This window comes from Dermacentor andersoni, chromosome 9 (assembly GCF_023375885.2).
Source record: "Dermacentor andersoni chromosome 9, qqDerAnde1_hic_scaffold, whole genome shotgun sequence".
Classification (NCBI taxonomy): domain Eukaryota; kingdom Metazoa; phylum Arthropoda; class Arachnida; order Ixodida; family Ixodidae; genus Dermacentor; species Dermacentor andersoni.
The window spans coordinates 141,216,354-141,233,482 of record NC_092822.1 but is presented as its reverse complement, the minus strand read 5'-3'; positions in this window follow the sequence as shown (position 1 = coordinate 141,233,482).

The window sequence follows — 17,129 nt, the reverse complement described above, 5'->3', positions numbered from 1 at the left end:
TGTTACGAAATGAGCTAATGATTCAGCATAACGGCGTAAGAAGGAGTTTGGTATGTCATCTGGGCCATGCGAACTTTTGGTATCTAACCGGAGTAGGGATTCAACAACGCCTTCGTTGGATACAGTGATTGATTCTTCAGGTGCAAGGTCAAACACATGTTCATTGGCACTGTCTTCAGAAAATACAAAATGAAAGTAGGCATTGAAATGCGTAGCAACTGATTGAGGACACGTAATCACGTTGTTATGCACAGGGATTTGATTTATTTGCTTGTGGGAAGTTCGAAGGTGATACCAAAATTTATGGGGATCATTTCGTATAAATTGTGGAAGACTCTCAGTAAAGTAATGTTTTTTTTTTGCTGATTTAATGCTAGAAGAAAGCGCTTCTGCTAAAATAGCTAACTGACTAGAACTGGCGTTCTTAGCTTTTTTCAGCCGTTTAAGCCTTCGTTTTAGGTGAATAATGTGCCGATTTATCCAGGGATTCGCTTTGTTTCTTTAAGTTAAATAAACAGTCTCAGTTGTGGTCATCGGGTCTGACTAATCACCCTTGTTTATTAGTTTTTTGTCGTCGGAGACTCTTGAGCGTCTGAAAGTAGGGGGACAGGGTCGTTGCCGACGTTATTCACTCGACCTCTGGGAGCACGCCAACCCAAGTTCTCTGTGCTGCCTGCAAGGCGGCTCGGTTCTCGTGGATTACGGCTTGACCAATCCGCGCCGGTCTGTCTGAAGCGACTGCTTGAGCTAGCGGTTATATTTTCTTCTGAAGTAGATGGTATGTCGTGAAGGCACTCCAGGAGCCCATCCATAGCTTTAGGTGATCGTACTTGCACTAGCTTCAGGACTTCCGCGTGCAGTCCGTGCATTATTAGTGCTACTACGGCAGAAGGAGGAAGCATAGGCTCGGCCAGCTTTAAAAAGCGGTGTTCTTCAAAGAAATACTCGACGGGGGAGCCCTGCTTGAATTTGAAATTAAGCGCGGCGTCCCATCTTCGCCCTGCGCAGTTCATACATCGTCGAGTCATCTGTACAATCATCTGGCACGTGCTTCACCTCCCTGGATCACGCTGCATTTGCGCTACCTTGGCACGGAGAGGATACATATGGATCTGCTGTGGATCCAGCTTCATTGAGCAGCAGTCACAACAACGGGAACGTACTCTAATTCCTGGTGCTTCTACTGCGTGCTGGTTGGTTTTCATTTTTCGTGGAACTTTCCTACGCCACAGTTCCTTTTGCGACTGCTGCTCACTGACTTTTGGTTTTTCGCTGGTGCTACTTCTGATCTGAGATGCCTACTCATGCTGAGTTATGCAGGAAGATTGAGCGGCTTGAGTGCTCGCTTGAGGACAAACAGGATTCTGTTGTAGAAGAGCTTGCTGCTAGGATTGTACAAAAGCTTGAAGACCAGGGCCCTGGCAATATTTCCGCACATGCTGATAGTATACATTTTATCAGTCAACAGTATGAAGAAATGCGGGCGACGTTTGATGGACTGTTCGCTACAAACAAGGCTTTGACCGCACAAAATGAATCCCACGCAAAAAAGAATTGCATCACGGGAACAGTGCAGCAGGCGAACAATATTAAATAAAAGACATCCCTTCAGCGCAAGGAGAGGACTGCTCTGCCATTTTGAGTACTGTCTCTGGTGAAACTGACTGTCAAATTGATGTGGTGCACATCGACAGAGTTCATCGGGTCACTAGCAAGTCACCACATCAAAATTTATTCGTTCGATTTTGTTCCCGTATCTAGAAGAATAACTTCCTCCATAAGGCTCGTAAGGCACGAATGAGAACCTACATGATTGGGCTCTCTGGTAATAATGACAGCCTTGTATATGTCAATGAGCACCTCACATTTGAGAAAAAACGTATGTTCAGCTGAGCTCTTGCTCTCAAGAAACAGCTTAAGTGGCAGTTCCTTTGGACAGACAACTGTCAGATTAAAGAACGCAAAACTAAAATAGCAAAGTGTTCTTCATAAGCTCCGAGTCTGACCTCAGCATCATCACTTAACCTGATTATTTGCAATTAGTCTGTGTTTTATTCATTGACTCCTTCCTTCAAACATGTCTTTGTTTTCACAATCTGAAGCTACATCACTGCTTAAGTCTACTGGTTGTTCGTTGCTTCCCTTCAATGCACGAAGTTTGCGTAAGGATCATGATAACATATCTTCATTCATCGACTCTCTTTCCCAGACTTTTTCATTCACCTGCATAACTGAAACATGGCTTGGCCCGGCTGATAGCAATTTATACGGATTCCATACCTATCAGGCTTAGTATTGTCACCCTGTTGCGAATCAACATGGTGGTAGCGCGATTTTTGTCACACCCCACATCAAATATAAACGTAGACTGGACCTTTCATTAGATCTACTTCACTGCGAAACTGTTTGGATCGAAACAGATGCCTTGTCTTTTCCAAATTATTGTGCCGGAATTATTATTGGCTGTATTTACCGTTCTCCATCTTCTTCCATACCTGATTTGCTTCGTCATCTTAGCTTAGTATTCAAACAATTGCTAGTGAAAACAAGCCTGTCCTAATTGTAGGGGATATAAATATTAACGTGCTTGATGTCGACAATAGTACTGTATACGTTTATACGGACTGTTTTACTGACTTTGGGCTTGAGTAATTGCTAACTTCGGCGACCAGGTTTTCCAGTCAAGGAAGCAGCTGCCCCTTAGACCATGCCCTCACTAATATTTCGCCCTTACCAGAGTCTGGTGTAATTGACATAGACATATCAAATCATTACCCTGTGTTTGACGCTCAAATCTAACCCTCCTAGGCCAGATCTCTGTTAATTTACGTCTCGTCTTGACGAGGTAAATTTTATTGATGAAATTGACAAAATTGACTCGACAGTTATAGCTACCAAACTAAATCCAGAAGAAGCACTCCAGTTATATTCTTATTTATTTTTAAAAGCTGTTCTGCTAACACTGTCACTCTTAAGTGCAAAAAGAAATTTAAATTTCCGCATAATCCTTGGATCACTAATGGGCTACTTGTGAGTATGAGGAAAAAGGAAACATCCATAGGAAGGCTAAAAAACAGCTTTTCAGTGTTAATTTGGCGTTACACTATAAGAAATATTGCAACATGAGTAATTTATTGAAGAAATGAAAAATGCAATATGACGAAAATGAATTCATGAAAAATACGTTTCATCCAAAAAAAAAAAAGAAACAATGGCAGCTTACCAGAGAGTTTTGAATGTACCCCATTCTTGCAGTTCCATTGACAAGTTAATTTACAATAATGTGACTATCACTGATCTACCTAGCGTTGCCCGTGTGTTCAGTAATCACTTTTATTAAATTTATAATACTACGATCATACAGTCCGATGCGACCAATCTTTCTTTTTGTTTCCTGTAACACCTGCAGGAGTCCTTATTGAGATTTACAACTTAAGAACACAAGGCCTGGTCTTGAGTGAATTTCCGCATTGCATTGAAAGCTTGTTGCTCCGACTATTTCTGATGTTCTCAGTGACCTAATTAACCGTATGTTCGAAACCGCTAACACTGCTGGTTAGGTCTTCTTAGATTTTACTAAAGTCTTTGATACAGTAAACCACCAAGTTTTGTTTACTAATGTGCCGTCTACTGGAATTCCTGGTCCAGCTCTTTGTATATTCAAAAGTTATCTATTTAATCGTGAGTTAACAGCGTACGCAGGCGGGGCTTCCTCTGAAAGCAAAATTATTATCCAAGGAGCCAGTCCCTCAGGGCTCGATTTTAGGTCCACTATTATTTTTCATTGATATAAATGATTTACCTGACTGCCTTAATTATACACTGCCAATATTATACGAAGACGAAACGACTGTTGTCCTCTCGGATAAATCATTACTTTCGCTAGCTTTGAAACGAAACAATAATCTGTCAGAAATTACTGATTGGTGTAACAGCGAGATTATAATTGTAAACCCTACGAAAACGCAATTCAAGTCATTGCCACATTACATACATCAAACAAAAAACAGCATTTGGCATTAGAGCCCTACTCAAATCACGTGCATTTTTTTTCCAAAGAAGCATTATGCTTGGCTTTCATTCATAGTCATATAATTTATGGTATCGCTTCTTGGGGTAATGCTTATCATTGTCATCTTTCCTCTATTCAGCACATTCAAAATCAGGCCATCCGCATAACGCGAAGACATTTTTTTTCTAACGCCTCTTCACAACTATGTAGAAACCGCGTTCTTAAAATTACTGATTTGTTTACCTATCATTTAGTGACATCATTTTTCAAATTACTAACTCACAAAGTTTCTTACAACTTCGTTAGTTCTGATCTCCTTTTTAGTCCTAATAATCCAAGGTTTGCAGCACAAGAAAATTTTCTGTTGCCGTTATGTCAGACTAATTACGGAAAGATGGCTTCCTCTTTCTGCGCGCTTAAACTTTGGAACAGTTTACCATATTTCATTAAGCTGTCATCTACCTTGAATTCTTTCAGCTACGAACTCAAGAATCATTTGCTGTCCGATTAATTTCCTATAATGTTATTTTGCTCATTAGTAGCTGTGTAATTACGATTGATTGTGCATCTTTCCTCTTCCGTTTATTTTTTATGTGTGATCACTCAGTTTCTTGGTTAAATTTCAATATTTCATATTTTGTTTCTCTGCTCTGTATTCCGGCTAATTTATTTACATAACTCCTAATCCAAGGGTCGGTCCCACTTCAGTCTCTGACGTTGAGACGCTTGTCTGTATCCGCAAGGTGGGCCTCTCCACCTTGCGGATTTGCGCAGAACTACTACGTCAAACACTTGTCTATATACCATTTCTTGTAACGAATTGTTATGAACGAATAATAAACTGAAACTGATGCTAACGCCTTAATACGTAACCATCATTCGCATGGTAGGCAAACAATTGCAGTGCCAGAGTTTCCTATAGTAATTTTGTAGAAAATTCTGTGATTATCATGGCATTGACAGTGTTCCGCTACGAGTGACAGCTGAATAAAACAGGCAACGCAACCTGCCTAGCAACGCTACGACGGTTACATTTCTACCGTACGCTCTGCGTAGAAACAAAAGCTCAAGCAGCACGGCCCGGCATAGTCTGCTCGGTAAGCAAAATTTGAATGAAAGCTCGTGACCTAAGATTATTGTTGTTTCTGTCTCAGATTAAGTTAATGGGGTTTAACTTGCCAAAACCACGATCTGATTATCAGGCACGCCGTACTAGGGGACACCGGTTTAATTTTGACCCCCTTTGGTTCTCTAACTCACACCTAAACCTAACTACGCGGGAATTTTCGCATTTCGCCCCCATCGAAATGCGGTCGCTGTGGCCTAGATGTGAACCCGTGTCCTCGTGCTTAGCAGCGTAACACCAAATCAACTAAGAAACAACGCCGGGTATTTTTTGTCTCAAATCTTTACACCACAGCATGCTTATGTCAATGTCTCGGTGTATATTTATATGATTCAATATAATGTGTGTCGCTCCAAAGAAATGGATCTTGCAAGTCATTGCGCGATGGTTATTTTGTATCAGTATTTCGGGTTACCGTGGTGCTTGAGTACAGTGGGTGTCACTGAGAACACCATCGTTGGCTGGCGAAGAAAACAGAGCAAGTTGCGCCCCTTTTAGTATTTTCACACACCGTGACAAGACCAAACGATGACAATTTCTACACTCTATTATAGGCGGACTGGGACAGCACAAGGGGTTCATTCTCGATTCTCTTCCTGTAATGTGCGTTCAAATTGCAGGCATTCTTCAACTGAAGCGTATTGTAATGAATTTGGCAGAAATTTAGTCATTCTACAAAAGCAAAATAGGCATAACACACAATAAAATTACATTATGCGTGACACATGAATATTCTTCGTGTTGTATAGCGCAGACCACACAAAGACGACCAAGAAACTCAAATTTTCACCAGCATGAACCTGTACTCCAACTTGGGACTCAATGGTACATTGTGAACATGATCCATTTCCTACCTCAGCGCCAATGCACAAAACACTTTTCTGGTGACATGTATTCACCAGTGGCGAGCCGAAAAAAAATCCTCTGAGACGTTTCCTCAAACATCACTTGTAGAAGTGCGAATGCGACATAAAACATTGCAAACCATCAAGGTTAGGGGGCAAACAAATGTAAGAAAGAAAAAAGAGATGAAAAGAAACAGTGAATATGACGCCAAAGACAAATATAACATCTTTAATTATTCATTATTACGCATCTGACATCGCCGATTACCCATGCACCAGTGCCAACAAAGGAAAGCACAGAGCAATTCAGCGATTCTACGTGCTTTGAATCACTGGCAAATATGATAAGCGAAGAGCAAAGACATTTTGGCATGCAACTTTTAAGATATATTGCGTATTGTACTCTGCCGGGGTCATAATTTTATATAGAAAGTCGAATACTGCCCCCTTGTACTTTGTTTTGTTTTTCAGCACGCGTCTGGAATGCATTTCCACGCATTTCATTGCAGTTTTATTCAGAAAAGTTACGTAGCCTTACGTGCTAAAACCACGATATGATCCATAGTGGGAGGCTCGCGATTACTTTTCACCGCTAAAGAATTTTTACCGTGGGACCTGCGCACGTTACGCAGGCGTTTTGCCATTTAGCCTCCATCGAAATGCAGCCGTAATGGCTGGGATTTGATTGTGTGATCACGGAATCAATGCAGAATCAAAGCTTCTGCCCCGCCACGACGGTGCAGTCTTATTCTTTTACCTTGTAATAACTACGTACAAGCACGACGATAATATTATATTACATACCCTAATCTGGGCAGTTTTAAAAATATTCTTCTTACGAAAGGAGTCGCTGCCCGTGGAACTCGTATGCTGGTTTTACCAAATAAATGGCCTTACTCACGTGTCGCTTTCATTAAATATGCGGTGCTCTGAGACGGAAGCTTCAAGCTTAAAAAGTTAGCCTCATTTCAATTCCGATTTGTACAAAAAAAAAAAAGATGCCACCTCTACTCGGCCTGTGTTTTACCTGCTGTTGTGGTCCAGTAAAAGAGCGTTGTGAAAGACCACGGAGGGCGCATCTCCCCGCACTTCAAGCCGATTCGTATTAGGCGAAGCAAGAATCTGAACCACCAAGCTTCTTCGCTACTTTTGGCGGGAGTGGCACAGCACGTACCCTTCTCTAATGTATTGATTTTATACAGAGCGCCCCCTGGCATGACGGAGCTTATGCATTTTTCATTTACGCCACTGACAACGCCATCCGAGACTTAGCGAGTGGTTGAGGCATAAGCATAATACGTCCAAGCATACGACTGTCATTATTCCAACGTGCTTACTCTTCATTTCGTTTTTCTATTGGGCCTCTGTGTCCACTGACGCTATGACGATGAATAATGAACCTCAGGCACGGTGCATAGAGATCAATGAAAAATCCGAATCGCAGTAAAGGTAAACGGGGCAGGTATTGCGGGTGTTTAAAGAAGGGAAGTTCTCTTTCCGCTGTGTCGCATTTGCGAGGTTCCCACTCTTTCTCCTGTACAGTGAGTGCGAATTAGAGATTCACACACGTACTTGAAGACGAAAAACTCAAGTGAGGCTAAGCTGTCAGTAGGATCACGATATAGTGAACGCGAACTGCACCAGACCAAGAACTTTTCAATTATGCAATGTGAAATAAGCGATTGTACAGCTGCAGTGCGGCGACGGGGTATAGGCGAGACGCACATGTGGTCGATGGCTCTGCCGGGTGTCTCCTTGACGACCGCGTAGCTTCCTTTGCTATTCACGTGGCGTTCTGGCACACCCTGATGCGCTTTCGGCATTGGCAGAGTTTGTCGTACAGATTTATCCCTGCGTCTTTCTAATATCATGGGGATACTCAACCTACTCAAAAAATCAAAACGGCTTTATTACGAGAAAGAATTCTGCAAAGCTAAAAATAATCCTAAGAAACAATGGCAACTTTTCAACGACTTTTTGAATGTTCCCCAGGCTAGTAGAACCATTGATAAAATAACTTATAAACATGACACTTGCACTGCATCGTCTTGCATAGCTAACTCGTTCAGTGATTACTTTCATGAAGTGTACAGTAATTGCCCGATAGCCTCTTCCTATCCATGTAACCGTTGCAATCACACATTCTTCCTTTTTCCCGTCACAGCCGATGAGGTCTGTTCTGCTATATTAAATCTACAAAACACTTGCCCAGGTCTAGATAATGTCTCTGCCTATCAATTAAAACTTGTTGCCCCTTGCATTGCGGAAACACTAAGCAGCATAATTAATCTAATTTTTAAATGCGGTACCTTTCCAAGTTCGCTTAAGAAGGCAAAAGTAATTCCTGTCTTTAAAAAAGGTGATAAATCTCTTGTGTCTAATTATCGCCCAATCTCCATTTTGTCCTCCATTAGTAAGCTTATCGAGAAATTATTTCTGAAACGTGTAAACAGTTACCTAAGAAAGTTTAAGTTGTTGAAATTTTGTCAATTCGGTTTCCGTCCTGGCAGTTCGACGAGCTTAGCTCTTATTGCCTTAACCGATTACATAAGGTGTTCTATTGACAGTGGTAAATTTGTTGGCTCAGTATTTTTAGATTTTACTAAAGGTTTTGACACTGTGAATCATACCATTTTATTTCCCAAACTAGAATCTTTAGGTATAACAGGTCCAGCTTTAACTTTTCTTAAAGATTACTTACATGACCGTGAGCAAACAGTCTGTGTAAGGGGCGCTTATTCCGAGTCGAAAGTTGTTAATCAAGGGGTACCACAGGGCTCAATACTGGGACCCTTGTTATTTTGCATTTATATTAACGACTTACCCGATGTTCTTGACCTTTCTAATGCCATTTTATATGCTGATGATACCACTATTTCCATGTCTGATAACTCATTAGCAACCTTACTCCTTAAGCTGAACAATGAACTAGCAAAAGTTGTTGAATGGTGTCGTTTAAATCATTTAATTTTAAACCCTCTCAAAACTCAGTTCATGTTATTTAAAACAAAGCAGATCGTGCCGTTTTTCCCCCGAGTAACTCTCAACAGTCACCTTATTTCTGCAGCGGACTGTGTTTTGTTCCTTGGCATAAAATTAGATCCTCACTTGAAATTTACTAATCATATTGCGTTTATTAAACAGAAAACAGCTTTCGGCATAAGAGCTCTCATAAAATCACGTGCATTCTTTTCAGAACACGCATTATTATCTTTATACTTTGCGTTCATTCACAGTCATATCACCTATGGTATTGCTTCCTGGGGAAATACGTATAACTGCCACCTCTCGTCTATTCAACACATACAGAACCAGGCTATTCGCATTATCACCAACAGTTCCTTTAACTCAACTGCTCTCCCGCTACTCCAGGCAAACTTTATACTACCTGTATCTGGCTTGTTTAAGTATCATCTAAGCGTTTTCTTTTTTAAGTTACTTAACAAACAGCTTCCTTACGAATTTGTGGCCTACAAATTACTCACTAATACCAACCACACTAGGTTTGCGCATAATTACAACTTCTTATTACCTAAATGTAACACTAACTATGGGAAAATGGCATCCTCGTTTTCAGCTTTAAAAATATGGAATGACCTGCCCCATTCACTTAAACTAACGTCATCTTTGAATATATTCAAACATGAGTTAAGATGCTTTATTTCTTATTGTAAATAGTTTCATGTCCTATAATATGTTCTCTGTATAATTATGCTTTTTGATATATGTACTTTTTCGTTTGTTGTCTCTTACTAATGTATTGCATTACGCGCATTCATTTGTTTTCCTTGTACTCTTTTATATTTGCTGCTTTAACCTACGTTTTGTATACATCTTTCGTTTTTTCTTTTTAGAACCGAGGGTCCCGTTGCAGTCATTGACTTTGGGACCCTCGTCTGCATACTATTTGTTGTTTACTTGTTGTTTTTGGAATGACGAATAAAACTGAAACTGAAACTGAAATGTCCAGCTTGACAGCTGCAGTGGTATCAGATAAACTTCAGCGTGCTGGTGAACCTCCATACTTGAAAAACTAATCGCATAGAAAAGAGAAGGATGAAGAAATATAGGTACCTACAAGAATCTCTCACAAGACATCTCAAGACAAAGGCTGTCAACTGGAAGCTTATTCGTGAAAAACCGTACATACACTAGAGAATTAGCAAAAAGAAAGCGGTCTGCATCTGGAAGAAAGACGAGACCTGGTCACCTATTTTCACTCTACAGTGAAAATAGCAATAAATCAGGTATAAAATAATCAACGCTGAAAGATCAATAGGAGGGACAATTATCTCACAATGTGGGAAAGAGGGCATTATGCACTGTACAAAGTGGGATGAAATGGACAAGAAAACCGAGGCACTCGCATCTTACTTTTATTTGGTAAAACAGTGATATTATTATGATGATTATGACTTTATCAGCATGCCATACGAAGTGAGGCGGAGACAAATAGCCACGTGGCTTATTTGAGCAGATCATGTTTCACTATGTCTATTGCAGTCTAGCATAGTGCAATTGCTTATCTCTCCTTGATATTTTCATTAGAACGTCTCATTTGCAGCGGTGCGGCAACTGCGCACTGCGCGCTGCAGCCTAAAGCAACGCTGCGAAAGGCCTTCGCGAAGGCCGGCACATGGACACGTGTTCCGATAATCATTCGGCGTACACTTTTAAAAGCTGTTTCACACGCTGCGACTGGAGCGATAGAAACCGGCGCAATCGCACGAGTCGCAAGGCGATTTTTCGAGGGCTCATTTCCCGCGATTGCGATTTCAGCAGTACGACTGGTGCGACGCCCAGGGTTGTTTGCTGCGATGTTTTCTGGCATATGTCGCATAATTATTTTAATGTACTGAAATATTACATTCTAATATAATTGACGAGTCTTAATAATACGTGTGTTTTGCGAGTGAAAACGTATGGATGTTTAAACTTGTTTGGGAGTGTGCTACGGCGCTTCCTGAAGTTCAGGTCGAAGAGACACGCCGTACGTAAACCCAGCTGGTTGTTCAGCGCGGGGCGTTGTGACATGTGCGTTCTGTGCCCACGCCTGCGCAACAACAAATTACACGATGACCTATCAACAGGCCCATATATAGTTAGCCTCACCGTATATGAAGTATTCGGCTGCAGCGAAGTCGTCCTGTCAGTGCAAGGAGATCATCGCCCTGCCCGTCTTCAGCATCAGCTTCTGCAGAAATGATGTGTCTATATTGCCCGCGATTGCGCATAAGCGCTGCTTCCTCCTGGGCATATCTTTGGACCAAACGTAGCAGCAAGCACCAGACGGTAGAGTATGGGGGTAGCGTTTAGGCAAGGAATTATTCGTGCCATATGAATGAGTAGATCCTGGAGTAGGAGTGAAAGATAACGGGTTTATTTCACATTATTTATTATCGAAGCAAGTCGTCAGATTCTAGTCAAATTTCACATGTGTGCAGACGTCCGGACACCTCACTAAAGACTCTCTGCACCAAAGGTCCGCTTTGAAAACGTTCTTCTTCCCTAGTTCCCTACACAAAGGAATTCGATTACCTTGTTGCGGCCAATGAGAGATGCCGTATAGTTCACAGAACACCGCCTCTCATATCCAACCTTCGAAGCAAGGACGAGGTAATCCGGAACAGTTATCATTCACGCTCCTTCCATGAAACAGGGGCCCTATAACGTAAAAATATTCCAATATGTTTTTATTCCAATGTCCTGACGTCAAACTTGCGTAACCGCTGATGCAAGCATCAGGCGGTCACCCGTGGTCACCCACTCAACAGACCAATCAAACGCTCTCCTCGATCATAGGAGGTCACTTTTGCTTGCTTGAAAAACGAATAACATTGTCTACACTGAGCGGCTTGCCATATCTAATTGGCTGACAAGAGGCGATGAGCACGTTGAAGTGGAGAGGGATTCGATGGTGGCGAACCACTGCACTAAAAATCGATAAGCGAATGAAGAGGGTGGTGCCGGCGTCTGTGGTTGGTCTGCTTTTCCTTACTTAGCTTACGGTGCCTTGTCGACAATCACGGCGGCATGCAACGGAAGCTTAAGAATTACACCAAAACGGATTCTCAGCAAACAAGAGTTGGCAGAATGAGGCAGAATGAGCCGAAAGTGCTCGAAAACGTTACACGGCCACACAAAAAGTTTTATTACACGCAAATAAACCCATGCTCCCTGGCAGGTGCGAGTAGCTAGTGCCTGAGCGATCGGCGGCAGCCATCTTTTATTCCTTTCGGAACGGGGCAGCCTGCGGCTATTCAGAAGAAAAATCAGTTTTGTTCAGCGTATTAATGCATCTTTAACGCGTAAACGTCACTTTGATGCTGTGAGTTCTTGCGGTTTTGTGAAGTCGCGTGACAGGCAGGTGAAGTGGGTGCAGCCCGAAAACTTTTGACCAATAGCCGAGGTCTAATGGCGTAAAGGCGTCGAATCAGAAAGAACTATTTTTCTTTTCTTCGGTCAAATCGTGTATAATTAGTGTGTACACGTCATATCAGATGGGGCGCTGTCGCGGTTTTCGTGACGTCGCGTGACACAGGTGAAACGGCGGTGGTCCAAAAAAGGTTTTCACAAATCGTGGAGGGCTGATTGCAGAATTGGAATAGAAAAGTTTGGAAGAGTTATACGTTATAGCGCCCCAGGTCACGCTTCCTCCCCGAAAGTCGTCGACTGGCTTGATTGCTCTCCGTGAAGGTCATCTTGTCAGGGTCAGGAGATTAGTCTTCACGCTCGGTGCCGCTTGCACGAAGGTGGCGGATGCTGTGGATTCCAAGTGAGTCTCTTGGTTCGCACGTCACAGTCAGCGTTGGGCACTGTCGCCGTTTCGGCGGCGCTGATGAAAGGGGCTGCCGCGCGGGAAACACCCGAAGAATGCACACTCACGATTTGGGGGCGCAACAGACTCCTCCCCCGCCGGAAGGTTCGACCTGATGGTGATCAGCTGTCAGGTTGCCCGAAGCGTCGGTGTTCAGTCGGGATCCCAGGGGTCCTCCAGACGTGGACGCTGATGACACTGTAGCTTAGAGTCCCAGCACTCGCTTCATTGTGGCCTTCTTCCTGGGAACACACAACCACTCACACAACCACAGGGCACAGGAAAGCGCCGTGCTCGCACCGAGAGCCATTGCGTATAGTGAACAAATCAACGCACCTGCCCTATCTAATGAATACAGAAAAGCAGCCATGAAATTACTTAACTTCCACTGAAGCCTAAAATTTTGTAATGAAACCAGGTTTCACAACCGTCTAGCAACATCTGATACTGAAGTGCCCTCCCCAGTGACAAAGCACCGCGTGGAGCGCAAGCGCTTGAATCCACCATTCTTCGCTTGACGCGATAATCTGGAACGAACATTTTGTGCCGCCAAAGCGAGCTGTCATGTTCCTCTGAGTTCAACTAAGCCAGACGGTCACGCTGCACGACACCAAAGGTAAAATACACAAGAATGCTGATAATCGAAATATTATGCGCAGCAAAAAAAGAAAGACAAGCAGCGTGAACAGCCTGTTTGTAGGCTACGTTCGTTAACAACGCACGCACTAGTGCCACTGAGAGTCACATTTGCTTCATGGATCTATTATCGGAGTAGCTCTCACTGTGTGGTCGAAACTCATAAGTGCGACTCATGCACGGACATTTCTTTCTCCAGTCCATAAATTCCACGCTCTAAAGAAAAATAAATCTTCCGTAACTTACGCGCTCAAAACTACAAGAAGTACGCGCTTATTTCTACATCGCGCACTAAACGAAACTCAAAATGCTGCCGTCTTCTAAATACACGTGCCAGACACGCAACAATGCTTTCCTCCTCCGTGTCCGCGCAAGACACTGCCCAACAAGGCCAGCCACGAACATTGCCTGGATGACCATTAGATGTTTCAGTTGGAGATTCAACACCTCTATTAGAGGTAGAGGCTGCTCTAGTTTACGTGAAAATAATGTTGATAGTACTGTCAAAAGTTCTTTCTTCTTACGTTGAACGTATGTTATCTGATATGTGCTAATATTATTACATTGTTTGGATATTAGTATGGGATTGAAATGCGCTATATCGACGTTAGGAAAACGACATTTCGTTCATTAACATGAATAAAGCATATCTTTTTTGGCAGAGCTTACATAGAACACAAAATTTCAGTAACTTTGCTGAGAATAATGGAAACTCGCCAGACTATCCGGCATATCAGGGCCCTTTGCAGACTACTTGGAAAGTTGAAGATTACGTGCTCAGTAGGCGACATGTGTAGGCGGTGCAGCGGTGGCGTAGAGGTAGAGCATCCGCTTCGCGTGCAAGAGGACCGTGGTTTGAATCCCGGTGCCGCGCAATTTTCCACCGGGCTAAAAGAAGTCCGCGTGTTGATAAAATTGCATAAACGGGCCTGGAGTGCGGCCTGATCCCGGTGACCAGAACCGGTAATGCACTCCCTCACCAGAGCGGGATTGGCCACCCTTGTGCAGTACTTGCCCACAACCTCCTATATGAATACGACAATCAAACCCCGGCCTTCAGTCCCCAGCAGCTGCGAAGCAACTGCCTACGGCGGCGGTCAGACCTGTGACGCAGCAGAGGGTGCTAAGAACCCCTGGATCCGGACAGGCCGCCATGGGAATCTGAACCTGGCAACGTTTAGTGCTAGAACGTTATCAAGTGAGGCGAGTCTAGCAGTGCTATTGGAGGAATTAGAGGGCAGTAAATGGGATATAATAGGGCTGAGTGGAGTTAGGAGTGTTATCTACAGGGAATTACTTTATTCCGCACGTAGTACACATAATGAACATAGCCTTGTCGGAGATATGGCGACCACACAATATGACTTGGCGCCACGGAGGGAGGAAACTAAGGAGAGACCCTGACGTCACTCTTTGTGAAGCTAAAGTGAAGCCGGAAGTTGGCGTTGCTCATGGCGTTGCTCCGCCTATCGGGCCAGCTACAGTTCGTGAAATGAATGCATGCGCGTTCATTTCACGAACTGTAGTTCCTCCTGTGCCACCTGGCCACCGCAACATCCGGGAGAGCATGGTCCAGATAACGCAGCGCAACAAAACACGGAGACCAACGCAAACCTGCCCGCATGGCGCCTTTGCCACGGTACGAAACCTACGGAGCAACACCTGTGAGCGCACAGAACCAAAACAAAGCCGCCATTGTGGCCCGAAAAGCGTGGCTGCTACGGCAATTAAATAAAAAATCAGCAAAAAAAAGAGGAGAACGTACTACGTCACTTCCTCCACACTTTTCTCCTAGCGCGCGGAGGGGGTAGGGCCTCTCCTCAGTTTCCTTCCTCCATGCTTGGCGCGAACACACTGTACACGTGATTGTCCCACACCAGGGCTTGGCAGGGATGTGGCGCCACCCATCGACACAGTAGGGAATGTTCACGTGTAGTTCCGTACACTCCACTATGCGGTGCACCCGTCCGCATCGGAGGACCGAAACCCGAACTAATCACGGACACAACAAGGAGGACAAATGAAGCATATACAGTGCTAAAAAGACGGCATGTCCTGTGCTACCGGACACTGCTCAGAAGACACTGTCTGCCCGAATACGCAACAAAACATCGTTGTTGTCAGCACACCTCACCCGGACCATGCGCGCCGGTACGCTCGCATCCGCTCTGTCCAATGAACGGCGTCAACCACGAGGTGAATGCCTACGAAGCCGCAGCTGAGCACATGACGAAGGCGGTCATCCGTGGGATCCCACTCACGGAGACCCCCCAGCAGATCCACAACAATATTGTCATGGCCCGAAACCCGACAGCCTTGGCAGCCAAGCGCATCACTTCTACTACAACAGTGATCATCACTTTTGACGGACTGGATGTACCTTATCAGGTCCGCTACGGCTCCACGTTACTCCCATATTCGCTATATCGGAAGCAAATTGACATTTGTTACCAGTGTGGCCGCCTCAGACACCGTATAGACGTTTGTCCCTACCCAAATAACAAGATATGCCGGGGCTGCGGTGTCCGCAACCCCCCCGCCGACCATAACTGTAACCCTAAGTGCTCGCTTTGTGGTGGTCCCCATCTCACCAGGGACAAAAGCTGTGCCTCTCGTTATAAAACACCGTACGTCATCTGTAAGCGTATCGAGGAACGACGAACAACCAGCCAAGGCACCTATAAACAAGTCGGCCCCTCCACCCTCAACACCAGAACCAGGCCACGCTCCTGCACACCGTCAAGGGGCAGCCGTTCCCGCTCCAGAACTCCATCTCGATCCAGGCAACAACGCTAAAGATTCCGGTCTGCATCGGCTTCACGCATCACATCTACCAACAACAACAAGGTGAGCTTCGCAGAGGCTCTCAGGGGCACCTCGCCAGAGGGTCGTAAGCTCGCCAACACACAAGTCACCTCCGCTCCTCTTTCACCTGATAACCCAGAAATAGCTCAGCTTAAGCGCTAGAACGCCATCCTACGCGATCTCCTAACTAAACTCACGCAGGAGACCTCAAACAATCCCAAACACCAGCCCCTACACCTATCGCACAGAACGTCCCTGCCCCTAGTAAGGAGGCCCGCTCGACTCCCGCCGCCAAGAAGAGAGCCCTTCAAGATGGAGCCATGGGCCAGGTCCACTCTGAAGTTAAAGACATGCTCATGTCACTTCTAAAAACTATTAGCACTTTCCAACGTGCACTGCACTCCATCCAACAAGCCTTCATTGGTATTGTCTAACGAGTGGCCAACCTGGCAACTCATATTCTCACGCCTCCTAGCCATGCCGCCCCCGACTGCGAACCTACCGGAACGCCGATGGCGACATCCACCATCTCCCATCATGGCTCACACTAACCAAGACGCCCTCATTTGGCAGTGGAACTGCCGAGGCTTTCACGAGAAACAACCGCTACTCAATCAATACCTACGCCAACATACCCGCCGCCCGGATGCTATCCTACTTCAAGAAACCAATAACGCCCCACTGCGCTCTCCGGTTATCAAACCTTCCATACTACCCACCCTCTTCGCCGGGTCTCCACCCTAGTGCGGCTTCGTATCCCTGTTATTGAACATGATCTCAATAGTCTTCACATCGAACATCTATTCCTCGAATTAATTCCCAATCGTAAACGGAAAGCATTCATCTTCCTTCTGAACATTTACAATAGCCCCAAAGACAAAGCAAGGT